Consider the following 13,094-nt stretch of genomic DNA (forward strand, 5'->3'; position numbering starts at 1 on the left):
CCTCCTTCCCTTCCTTCCTTCCTTCCTTCCCTTCCTTCCTTCCTTCCTTCCCTTTCTTCCTCCCCTTCCTTCCCTTCCTTCCTTGCTTCCCTCCTTCCCTTCTTCCTTCCTTCCTTCCCTTCCTTCCTTCCTTCCTTCCCTTTCTTCCTCCCTTCCTTCCCTTCCTTCCTTGCTTCCTTCCCTTCCCTTCCTTCCTTCCTTCCCTTTCTTCCTTCCTTCCTTCCCTTCCTTCCTTGCTTCCTTCCCTTCCCTTCCTTCCTTCCTCCCTCCCTCCCTTCCTTCCTCCCTCCCTCCCTTCCTTCCTTCCCTTCTTTCCTTCCTTCCCTTTCTTCCTTCCTTCCTTCCCTTCCCTTCCTTCCTTCCTCCCTCCCTCCCTTCCCTTCCTTCCTTGCTTCCTTCCCTTCCTTCCTTCCTTCCCTTTCTTCCTTCCCTTCCTTCCTTGCTTCCTTCCCTTCCTTCCTTCCTTCCCTTTCTTCCTTCCTTCCTTCCCTTCCTTCCTTGCTTCCTTCCCTTCCCTTCCTTCCTTCCTTCCTCCCTCCCTTCCTTCCTCCCTCCCTCCCCTTCCTTCCTTCCCTTCTTTCCTTCCTTCCCTTTCTTCCTTCCTTCCTTCCCTTCCCTTCCTTCCTCCCTCCCTCCCTCCCTTCTCTTCTTTCCTTCCTTCCTTCCCTTCCTTCCTTCCTTCCCTCTTTCCTTCTTTCCCTCCCTCCCTCCCTCCCTCCCTCCCTCCCCTCCCCTCCCTCCCCTCCCTCCCCTCCCCTCCCTCCCCCTCCCTCCCCTCCCTCCCTTCTTTCCTCCTCTTCTTTCTTTCTTCTTTCACCAAGGGCCTCTCTCATGCCAGGCAAATATCCCACCACTGAACTGTACCCCTCAGTCCTACAATGCCCCCCCCTTTTAAAAAGAAGCCATTGAAGCACAGAATTGCCGAGTCATTGGCCCCAAATCGCAGGTTTAAGTAGACGAGGAAGGGAGGAAGCCATTTTCCCACCTGGCAGCTCGGCCCACGGTGAAGCTGCAGTGTTAGAGACTGGAGACCCTGGGGGCGGCCTGCAGTTCCTGGGGGCAGCCTGGAGCCTGGGAAGGAACCCGGACTGGCAGCTCCCCTTGGGCCGGGCTGCAAGCTGAGCCTTCTACACCAGCTTGTGACCTAATAGTCACAGCAAGCCTGGGCTGCTGGAGTGAAGAACCCCATTTTCCTGCTGGGGACACGGCACAGAGCTGGGTGTCACACAGCCTGGATTTGAACCTGGGAAAAGGGGGGGTGGGCGGCCACATGGTTAAAGTCACGGGTAAGACATCAGCACCCCAAGTTATAGTGGACCCAGGGAACTTGGGTGCCCCTAGCCCTGGCATGAGTTCCCCAGGCGGCGCCAGGAACACGAAGCTGTGTTTAGCAATTCCTAAGCAGAGAGGGCCAGGGACAAAGCATGGGGGGCGGGGGGGGCGGGGTGATACCAGGCCCTTGGCCGTCTCCCTACGCCCTGTGCAAGAAGCAGGGCCGCGGAGCAGGGATTGCCACACGCACGGAGCCCAGCGTCTGAGGAGAAGGCCACGGGGACTCGGGGGACCCCAGCTCTGGCGCAAAGGCTCCTATGACCGGGACGAGCGTTGTGCAAGGCTTTGGGTCAAGGGTTTGCCAGTCAGAGGCTCTGGGCAACGACGGGAGCCCCTTGGATACGAACACAACAAGCTTTGTTGGCGTCTTGGTCGCGTCCGCTGCCAGCCTTCCTGGGGTGAGTGGGGGGGGGTCGCGGTTCTCTCTCATCGATGAGGAAACCGTGGCCAGGGGAGGGGGAGGCAACATGACACACAGAGCCCCCCCCCCCCCGGGACACAGAGCTGAGACCACAATTCAGCCCTTCCCCACCGGGGCTCCTCCGTGCCAAAGAGTGGCGGGCGCCATCTTGGGGATTTCTACTGCAGTGACCACCCAGGTACCCCAGTTCTGGACTCCTGTGACCTCGGTGGTGCATTTCCTGGCCTCTCAGGGACCAGGTGCTGGAAGGATGGAGCGGGCAATCCGCCCCAGGGGAGGGTCCGTCCAAGGCCTTCGTTGTGTGCACTGTGGGATGACTACACTGAGCTAATGTGTGTGTGCGTGTGTCTGTCTGTGTGCGTGTGCGTGCGCACGCTGGCACCAGGCCTTGAACTCAGGGCCTCTGGCTCTCACTCTGCTTCCTTGCTCCTGGCTGCCGGTGCTCCGCCCTTTGAGCCACACCTCTGGTTCCACAGCTTGCTGGTTAAGTCTGAGATGGAGTCTCAGGCTTTTCTGCCTGGGCTAGCTTCAAACTGGGACCCTCCGAGCCTCAGCCTCCCGCGTGGGGAGGGTCGCGAGGCTCGCCCCAGCGTGTTGATGACCCAGCCGGGCGCTGTCCGGATCCGTGAGGAGTGAAGGGCTCCGCTCCCAGGACTTCGAGTTCAACCTGAGCAGGGAATTCTCTGTAGGCCCGGGCCCGATGCTAGTCAGCTTTCCATCGCTGTCACAAAACACCCCGGAGAGCTGGCTAGACACTCGGAGCCAAAGCTCTACTTCCGAGACAGTGGACTTTTTTTTTTTTTGCCAGTCCTGGGGCTTGAACTCAGGGCCTGAGCACTGGCCCTGGCTTCTTCTTGCTCAAGGCTAGCACTCTGCCACTTGAGCCACAGCGCCCCCTCTGGCCGTTTTCTGTATATGTGGTGCTGGGGAATCGAACCCAGGGCCTCATGTCTAGGAGGTGAGCACTCTTGCCACCGGGCCATATCCCCAGCCCGAGAGCGTGGGCTTTTAAGGGGGCAAAGTCTTCTTGCCTGCCACAGTCGGCCGCTTGTTTAGGGGCCGTGACGAGGCCGCTCCTCGGGGCAGAGGGAGCTGTTCATCTGGGCGGGGAGGGAGGGGATTGAAGAGCAAAGCAAGAGACCTGAGAAGAGATTGTCCTTCCCACACCACCCCCCTTCGAGCCGGCAACGACCTCACTTCCTCCCGCCAGGGCCCCCCTCGCCCGCCCGAGTGCCACACTCTGGGATTGAAGCCTCCGGAGAGCCAAACCGGAACGGCGGCCGCCCTGTCGATCCGTGCGTCCGCCTGACTCAGAGCGGGGCGAGCTCGGCCAGGCCACCGCCCGCGTCACCGTCCCCTGGATTTCTTCAGCTCCCACGGCCATGGGCTTGGGGCCTGGGTCCCCTCGGTGAGCCGGAGAGGCCCGGGTTGCGTTGATCAGGTGGGAGAACGCGGTCTCGCAGCCGAGGGCGAGGCAGGTGTGCAGCCGGTCCCCCTCCGCCACGTCCCAGCTGCGTGGCGCCGACGGATCGCACAGCCACTGCGACCTTCCGCGTCCCCCCCTCTCGGCGGTGCCGGCCCCCTCCGCCCAGCCCCGCTGTGGGAATGAAGTTCTGCCGGGCCGGGCCGAGCCGGAGGCGGATGTGCCCCGTGAGACGTGGGCATGATGGATGGCCGGGGGGGGGGGCAGGGGTCCCCTCTTCCTACCCAGCCAAGCACACGGCTCGAGCTGCCCTCACCTCAACCCAGGCCCTGCCTGACACCTCCCTATCTTAGGCCAGCCCTCTCCACCCCCCCATGACCTCCCTCCTTCGTGTTCGTCCCGGGGGGAGGGGGCTGAGTGGGGATGGGGGGATGGGGAAGGCATCGTGATCTCTGCTTCTCCCGCTGGAGATATTTCATTTCCCGTCTATTTCTTTTCCATCTACTTTATTATTTTAGAAAACAGAGTTGGTAGAAAAGAAATGATTTCATGCCAACGATTCGTTTCCAAATGAGATGGGACATGCTGCAAGTAAGAAACCAACCACAGCCTGACCCCTGAGAGGCAACGCCTCCGTAACAATGAAAGGAAGGCTGGGCACCGGTGGCTCACGCCTGTAATCCCTGCTGTGCCGGAGGCTGACATCTGAGGACCACGGTTCAAAGCCAGCCCAGTCAGGAGAGGTCGTGAGACTCTGTTCTCCAGCGAACCACCTAAAAACCAGAAGTAGAGCTGTGGATCAAAGTGGTAGAAAAACAAAACAAAAAGCTCGGGGACAGCACCCAGGCCCTGAGTTCAAGCCCCCACAACCAACCAACAACTAACCTCCCTCCTCCCCAGCTTGTCATCTCAGGGGAGGTATGTACGGGTAGAAGTTCGAGACCCAGATGCTGTTTAGAAACCACTTCATCCTCCTAAGGCTCGGCGAGAGGAGTAAACGGGGCGCGCACAGCCTCCCTGGCCGACGGTCCCCCTGAGCCTATGCGACGTTTCCAGAACGGTGGTGGCGGAGAAGGGTCCCCGGTGTCCGTCTGTCACGCAACGGTGCTAGCTCTCTCTCCCACCCCAAGGGGAGGGAGGGGCCGCAGGGCTCCAGCCCGCCCCCCCCCACACGGGTCTCTGTGCCCATCGTGGCTCAGCAGCTGCCAGGCCCCGCTTGGGGCGCAGGCTGGGGTGTGGGGAGCCCAGGGAAAGCTGGCCTGGCCTTTCTGGTCTCTCGTATTTGAAGGGAAGTCAGAGGTGGACAGGCTCGTGGCTTACGCCCCCCGCCCCCCGCCCCACCAAGACCGTGTGGCTGTCTAAACCGCGCTGTGATTGCACCGCGGGGTCAGCTTCCCCCTCTCCTCTCCGGGCGCGGCCCGCCCTCCTCCCTCCCCCTCCCCTCCGTCCACCCAGCGCCGGCCTCAGCTCTGGTGCCCTCGCACCTCCTCGTTGGGCTCTTAGGCTACAGGCGGAAGGACCTGTCGCCCCAGCTACTGAAGACGCCCACAGCAAGAAGTCAGAAGTGGAGCTGTGGCTCGGGTGGTGGAGTGGCAGCCTTGAGTAGAAACGCCGAGGGGCAGAGCCCAGGCCCTGGGTTCGAGTGGTGGAGTGGCAGCCTTGAGTAGAAACGCCAAGGGGCAGAGCCCAGGCCCTGGGTTCGAGTGGTAGAGTGGCAGCCTTGAGTAGAAACGCCAAGGGGCGGAGCCCAGGCCCTGGGTTCAAGCTCCAGCACAGGTACCAAAACACCACAAAAAGACACGGCGACCGAGTCACAAGGGCTGTGCCTGGCTGAACAGATCAATGCAGTGATCCGCTGAGTGAGTTCAGCTAGGGCACTCCACCCTTTCTCTCCCTCCCCCTCCTCCCTGGGGTCCCTGGTCCACTCCGTGTGTGTAAGGGAGCTTCCCACTCGTGTGAATCCACCCCACCCCCGCACCACTTCAGCTTCCTGACGGCCGTCGGCGTGGACACCTTCTTTGGTCAGGATGAGAACGATAGCAGGCCAAGAGCAAGTGGCATAGTGGTGAGATCTCCCTTCCCTCCTTCCCCCCTTCCTTCCCTTCCCTCTCCCTTCCCTTCCCTCCTTCCCTCCTCCCGGGGCACGGCCTCCCCTCTGAGCATGGATAACTGAGAAGGCTTTGGGGAGGGAGGGCGGTCACTGTCCAGACTCAGGAAGCCAGAGCAGGAGGGGAGGCGGCCCTTGACGTGGAGGCAATGTTTGGGGGGGGGGGGGGGCCTTCGAGATGTGAGGCTCGGGGGGCAGGGGCCAGCCCCACGGAGCCGCCTTGAGCAAGACCCCGGCGGTTGCTCCATCCGCCCTGCGGTGGCGAGGCCGGGGTGGGGTGTTGCGCCATGTTCTTAGAAAGCGGCCCCTGTGAGCATTGCCGTCGTGGGCTGTGTTCAATTACCGTCTTTTTCGCTGCCAAGATCCTCCGAGCAGATCGGGGTACAGCCACAGCGATGTGGGGAAAGGGGCTCGTTCTGAGCCAATCGCCCCGCGTCCCGGCTCCGTGCCACGGTCGCACGTGTGATTCCACACACCGAGCCCTGCGGCGGGCGCTCCGCTTCCCCACACCCGGCCACAGAGACACCGCGGCCCAGAGAGGTGCCGCGCCCTGCCCACGCGCACAGCGGGGCCGCGACGCAAGCCCACGCCGGGGGAGCCCAGGACCCCACGCTGCGGCCTGGCCCTGCCTCCCATCGGGGGAACAGCCCGGGCTCTGGAATCAGGCCACTCCGAGGGCATCCAGTCCCACCGCGGGAGTCCCCTTCCTCCTCTCTGGGACTCAGTTTCCCCGCGTGCAGAATCACTGGTTGAGACTAGCCTCTTCGCCCCGGTTGCTGCTCCGCGGCTGAAGCACGGGGCGCTCCCGGCAAAGGCCCACGGCGGCCATCTCCCAGGAGCCCCGCGGGCGGCGGGTCGTGGCGGGGGGGAGGGGGGGGGTGGCGCAGGGCGGTGTGTTTTCTAGTGGACTGTTGGCTCGCGGTGGCTGTATTTTATGGTCTGTAAATTGTACCTCGATGAGGCTATAAAAGGTAGACTGTTTCACGAAGCGCCCCTCCCCCGGGCTCCGCGTGGCCCCCGTGACCTTCGGACTCTGCCCTCGGGCTGCCCGGGCCCCAGTCAGCAGCGGCTTTGTGCAGGTGGCTTGGGGTCCCTCCGCCTCTGTGCCCTCAGCCCCCCGACCCCCGACCCCGGCCCCTGGCACACAGCGCGCCCGCGGAGCACTTGTTGAAGGGAAGAACTCCACCCTTGGTGCAAGGGCGCACTGCGTGCGTACGGCTAATCCCTGCCAGCCTCCGGCCTCCGACCTCCGACCTCTGACCTCCGACCTCCGGCCTCCAGCCTCCGACCTCCGACCTCCAGCTCAGAGCTGGAGCAGGCCCGGCTCCCGGGGAGGGTTCCTGGGGACGGCTCAGTCCCTCTGGGGATGAGTGGAGAAGGCAAGCGGAGTGTGTGTGTGCCATGTAGACGGCGTGGGCGGGGTGTGCAGTGTGTTGTGTGTGTACCGTGTGTGCGGTGTGCATGTGTGTATAGAGTGCACTGTGTGCGGTGTGCGTATGTGTGTGCAGGGCGTGCTGCCTGGAGCGTGTGGGTGTAGACAGCAGAACACGACGTGACTGTGAGGCGAGCAAGGCATTCTGGGAAGGCTCGGGCCCCGGGAGAGGTCAGGGCGGCCCTGCGCAGGGCCTGACGCCTCTCCTCTTCTTCTACTAACTGACTTTACCGTTGCTGCAGAAGCGATGCGTGGAGAGGCTGTCTTCACACGAGGCAGGCGACGAGGACATGTGCCTTCCCGCAGTGCCATCCGTCCCCTCCTTCCCCCCCTCCCGGCCACCCAGGGGTCGGGGAGTTCACCGTCATCCATGCCCAGCCAGCTCTACTGCCGCGCTTCTTCACCTTCCCCCTTCCCCGCGACGCTCCCGAGGACACGCACACACACACACACACACACACACACACGAATACACCACACGTAAGGACAAGAAGACAGAAGCTTCAGGAAAATAAGAAGGAAAACAAAGGAGAACAGAGGGTTCTGGTTGCCATATCTTGGTGCACGCACGTGTGTGTGTGTGTGTGTAACTTCATGTCACTCTAGTGCCGGGCCTCCTCTGAGGCATGTGTGTGTGAGTGTGAGTGTGTAACTCCATGTCACTATTGCTGGGCCTCCTCTGAGGCGTGCGTGTGTGTGTAACTCCATGTCACTCTAGTGCCGGGCCTCCTCTGAGGCGTGTGTGTGAGTGTGAGTGTGTGTGTGAGTGTGTAACTCCGTGTCACTAGTGCCGGGCCTCCTCCGAGGTGCCTCCGAAGCTCGGGGCCCTGGCGGTTTTCGCTCTCGCTTTCCCCGTCAGCATCCAGGCTCCGGTCCGGCTCGGGTGCGGCTCGGGTGCGGCTCCGGTCTGGCTCGGGTGCGGCTCGGGTGCGGCTCGGGTGCGGCTCTGGTCCGGCTCGGGTGCGGCTCGGGTGCGGCTCGGGTGCGGCTCGGGTGCGGCTCGGGTCCGGCTCGGGTGCGGCTCGGGTGCGGCTCGGGTGAGGCTCGGGTGCGGCTCGGGTCCGGCTCGGGTGCGGCTCGGGTCCGGCTCGGGTGCGGCTCGGGTCCGGCTCGGGTGCGGCTCGGGTGCGGCTCCGGTCCGGCTCGGGTGCGGCTCGGGTGCGGCTCGGGTGAGGCTCGGGTGCGGCTCCGGTCCGGCTCGGGTGCGGCTCGGGTGCGGCTCGGGTCCGGCTCGGGTGCGGCTCGGGTGCGGCTCGGGTGCGGCTCGGGTGCGGCTCGGGTCCGGCTCGGGTCCGGCTCGGGTGCGGCTCGGGTCCGGCTCGGGTGCGGCTCGGGTCCGGCTCGGGTGCGGCTCGGGTGCGGCTCGGGTCCGGCTCGGGTGCGGCTCGGGTGCGGCTGTGGTCCGGCTCGGGTGCGGCTCGGGTGCGGCTCGGGTGCGGCTCGGGTCCGGCTCGGGTGCGGCTCCGGTGCGGCTCGGGTGCGGCTCGGGTGCGGCTCCGGTCCGGCTCGGGTGCGGCTCGGGTGCGGCTCCGGTCTGGCTCGGGTGCGGCTCGGGTGCGGCTCGGGTGCGGCTCCGGTCCGGCTCGGGTGCGGCTCGGGTGCGGCTCGGGTGCGGCTCCGGTGCGGCTCGGGTGCGGCTCCGGTCCGGCTCGGGTGCGGCTCGGGTGCGGCTCGGGTCCGGCTCGGGTGCGGCTCGGGTGCGGCTCCGGTGCGGCTCGGGTGCGGCTCGGGTGCGGCTCCGGTCCGGCTCGGGTGCGGCTCGGGTGCGGCTCGGGTGCGGCTCGGGTGCGGCTCGGGTGCGGCTCGGGTCCGGCTCCGGTGCGGCTCGGGTCCGGCTCGGGTGCGGCTCGGGTGCGGCTCGGGTCCGGCTCGGGTGCGGCTCGGGTGCGGCTCGGGTGCGGCTCCGGTGCGGCTCAGGTCCGGCTCGGGTCCGGCTCGGGTGCGGCTCGGGTGCGGCTCGGGTCCAGCTCCGGTGCGGCTCCGGTGCGGCTCCGGTCCGGATCGGGTCCCCGCTCTCCCCGGGCTGACCCCGGCCTCTGTGGACGGCCTGCGGGGACCCGAGGGCAGACGCGGGCCTGGAACCCAAACCTGCTCTGTGGTTGTAGAAGGTGAAGAGGGAAATGTCGGGCAGAACAAACAACCCATGCGGCCTGCACACTGGAAAGTTCCAGTGGCCAAAAAATGTGGGGGAGTCTAAGAAAACAATGGACGGTGCGGGCCTGGCTCGCTCAGACCCAGGAGCAGGGGCCTTGGGGGCGTGCTGGGGGGGGGCGCAGGGAAGGGTCCCCCACTGTGAGCTACAAGGACTGACCACACTGACGGCAACCACGGACGGATGGAAGCGGCTTCGGAGAGGACACAGCCGGCCGGCGCCTGCGGTTCACACCTGCGGTTCACGCCTGTGGCTCACAACTGTGGTTCACACCTGTGGCTCATGCCTGCGGTTCACGCCTGTGGCTCACGCCTGTGGCTCACACCTGTGGCTCACGCCTGTGGTTCACACCTGTGGTTCACACTTGTGGCTCACACCTGTGGCTCACGCCTGTGGCTCACACCTGTGGCTCACGCCTGTGGTTCACACCTGTGGTTCACACTTGTGGCTCACGCCTGTGGTTCACGCCTGTGACTCACGCCTGTGGCTCACGCCTGTGGTTCACGCCTGCGGCTCACGCCTGTCACCCCAGCTACTCCGGAGGCTGAGATCTGAGAATGGCGCGTCACAGCCGGCCCCAGGACTGGCACGTGCGCGCACACACACACACACACACACACACACACACACACAGAACGGAGGCCGCCCACGGAGGGCTGAGGCCAGGCTGAGCGTGGGACTCGCAGGAGGGGACCGGGACCCCCCTTGTCTGGCTCGCGCCCGCCCTCAGGGGCGGCGATGGCGGGGGGGGGGCACGTGCTCACACACACACAGCGCGCGCACGCGGCCAGCGCGGGGAGTCGGTCCTCACAGCAAGCGCCGCTGACTCAGCACACCCATCCCCCCACGCAGCCGGGCTACCCGCGCCCACCTGCGAGAGGCAGCCCGGCCGCCCCTCCCGGGCCAGGAGGAAATGGGGGGCGGGCGGGGGGGCACGGCCTGGAGGCTGGCCCGGGATCTGTACCGCCCACCTCGTCCTCCACCCCGTTCCCACTCGGGACTCTCACGGCTTCCGGAACCTTCCAGGGCTTCGAACCGGGTAGCTCATACCCGCCCGTCCTCCCGGTAGTAGATGGCTTTCTTCCAGGACCTTCTTCTCTCGCTTCTATTCATTCCTCAGAACCCCACTCAAAGACCCCTTTCCTACGGTCAGCTTTCCCCTTGCGGCCCAGGCCAGGCCTTCAGAGGGGCCGCACGGGCTGGAGCCGGGGTCACAAGCTCGACGCGGCGCTCGCGCCAGGGCCGGGGGGCACTCCCGGGGCTGGACGGCGGGCAGTCGCCGGCCTTGGGCTCCGTGGGCGTGCGGATGTCGAGGGGCCGGGGGAAATGTGTGCTGTCCCCCTTCTCCCGGGCGCTACGGGTTCAGAGCTACTCTTCCTTTAGTTTCGTGCGTGTGCCGGTCCCGGGGCTTGAACCCGGGGCCTGGGCACTGTCCCTTAGCTCTGTCACTCGAGCCGCACCTCCACTTCCCAGCTGTCTCTGGTGGTCATTTGGAGATACGGAGTCTCATGGGCTGTCCCGCCCGGGCTGGCTTCAAACCTCTATCCCCAGACCTCCGCCTCCTGAGGAGCTGGGGTGACAGGCGCGAGCCGCCGGCCCCTGGACTGAACGGGTCCTTACGGAGCCACCCCCACGCGGGGACCGGGGGCCGGGCTGCGCAAGGCTGCACTGGGAAAGGGCTCCACGCCTCGCTCTGCAGTTCTTCCCGGGAAGGTGTCTTCTGGGTGACAGAGGTAGTTTGTTAATAGCGTCCTTCGACAGCACAACAGCACCGACAAGGACCAGGACCAGCTGATGGACAGAACGGGACAGCCAACAGGGAACACCCGGGCAGGTTAGTGACAGGCTAAAGACGCGCTTTACCACGTGACCCAGCTGCACACACCCGTTCACTTTAGTGGAAGCAAGCCCACACCTCCACGCACGGACGTGTATTTATGGCAACATCACCCCAGAAGTAGGAATGACCCAGATATCTGCCCACTGATGAACGAATGAACAAAATACGATCTAGCCACGCCATGGAATATTACTTAAGCATCAAAAGGAATGAAGCATCGACGCGCGCATCCTAAGAAGGGATCACTGCGCAAGGTAGAAGAAGCCAGTCAGTACAGCACGCGCGCTGGGCGGGGTGCCTGCGGCTCACGGCGATAATCCGAGCCGTTCAGCAAGGAGGCTGAGATCGGAGGGTTCAATTCCAAAGACAAACCTGAGAGACTCTTATCTCCAATTAACTAGCAGAAAGGAGAGGCGTGGCTCAAGTGGCAGAGTGTCAGCTTTCAGCAAAAAGAGCTACTCTAGAGCAAGAGGCCCCGAGTTCAAGCCCCAGTGCCAGCACACACACAGAGAAAGGTGCATGCCATAGGCGTGCATTCGCATGAGACGGTCGCAGTAGGCAAATCCCGAGAGGGGAACCAGCCCAGGGTTGCCTACAGCTGGAAGGGTTCAGGTGCAGGATTTCTTTTGGGAGTGCTGAGAATGTTCTACCTTAGATTGTGATGATGGTTACAAAACACCTCCCAATTGTACAGTTGTACAGGAATTGCACAATTCCTTCAGCCCTGGGGATCGAACCCAGGGCCTTACCCGTGCCAACCCAGTGAGCTGCATCCCCAGCCCCGACTCACCACTTTAAACGATCAGAGCCAGGCTGTGGGGGCTCACGCCTGTCATCCGGACTATCCAGGGCGCTGAGATCCAGAATATGATGGCTCAGGGTCAGCCTGGGCAGAAGAAGTCACTAGACGCCATCTCCAAAAACAAGCGGCAGAAAGTGGGACTGGAGGCAAGGCCCAGACGGTAGAGCTGAGGCCTAGAGTGCAAGCACCGGGCCTTGGGCGGAAGCCAGGCTCGATACATGTACGTGGAGGAATGAACAGGGGGCTGGGAGGGAGCAGAGGATGCTGGGAGGGAGCAGGGGATGCTGGGAGAAAGCAGGAGATGCTGGGAGGGAGCAGGGGATGCTGGGAGAGAGCGGTGGATGCTGGGAAGGAGCAGAGGATGCTGAGAGAGAGCGGAGGATGCTGGGAGGGAGCAGAGGATGCTGGGAGAAAGCAGCCCAGGCAGCCACCCCAGACCCCTAGGGTCCCAGCTTCACGTTTCCAGATTCAGCCCGTGGCGAGCTGAACACACCCACGGGGAGGAGGCCACGCGGGGACGGACCACGGACAGCCGCCCTCCTGGCCAGCGGTGCCCCCCGCACGCCGTCTTGGGAGGCCCCGAGTGGCCGGCTCTGTAGGAGCCAGGGCCCCTCTGAGGCGCTGCTGTTCTGAAGAACGTTCAGATTCCCGTGCCTGCCCCGCTGCCTCACCAGCCTGCGGGCACTGGAGAATCACCTGCCCGTGACCGCGCCGCTAGCACCCCTGCGTGCCCGCAAAGCCTCCCGCCTCTGGCCGCCCCCCCCCCCCCCCCGGGTGTCTCCACTCCCTCTTCCTCCTCCCAGCCCAGGTGGAATCCCGTGAGGATCCTTCCCCCGCCCCTGGGCTGCAGCCCCAGAGCACGCGCCCCCCGCCCGGTGGGCAACCCCAGCACCGCCCCAGGCCTCTGCGGGCTGGGTTCCTCCTCTGAGAAAGAAGATGGGTCAGGTCGGCTCCGCACGTGTCCCCCCCTGTGCAACAGCAGAAGTGACACGGTGACCCAAGGCCCCAAGGACACAGCAACCCCACCCCGTGCCTGGGGAAGGAGGGGGCGCGAGGGAGTCCTTGTTCCTAGCTGAGCAAGAGCAGGCTTGGTGCTAAGGACTTCACCAGCCTTATCCCACCCAATCACCCCCCACCCCACAAGCCAAGCGGGGTGCGGACGGCATGAACCCCGATCTTAACCTCCGTCTCCACAGAGGCGGAGTCTGTGACTCCCGACGGTGGCCCGGGCCTGTCATGACAGCGACTCGGGAAAGCGAGATCAAGAGGATCGCAGTTCCCGAGCGGCGGAGGCAAAAAGAAGCGAGGACCGCCGAGAACAAAATTAATCAACTAGGAAAGGAGGCTAACGCCGGCCCAGAGTTCGGTCCTACGGCGGCTCAGCCCCGTTCCCCTGGGAAAGACTCGCCCCGCCGTCAGCTGGACGGGACGCCGGGAGTTCCAGGAGGACCTGGGGGTGGGGGCGGGGGGCGGGGAGGTGTGTGTGTGCGCGCACACGCGCGTGCCCATGCAGGCACTGGTCTTGGGGCTTGAACTCAGGGCCTGGGCGCTGCCCCTGAGCTCTTTGGCTCAAGGCTAGCCCTCC

This window comes from Perognathus longimembris, chromosome 10 (genome assembly GCF_023159225.1).
Source record: "Perognathus longimembris pacificus isolate PPM17 chromosome 10, ASM2315922v1, whole genome shotgun sequence".
In the NCBI taxonomy this organism is placed as follows: domain Eukaryota; kingdom Metazoa; phylum Chordata; class Mammalia; order Rodentia; family Heteromyidae; genus Perognathus; species Perognathus longimembris.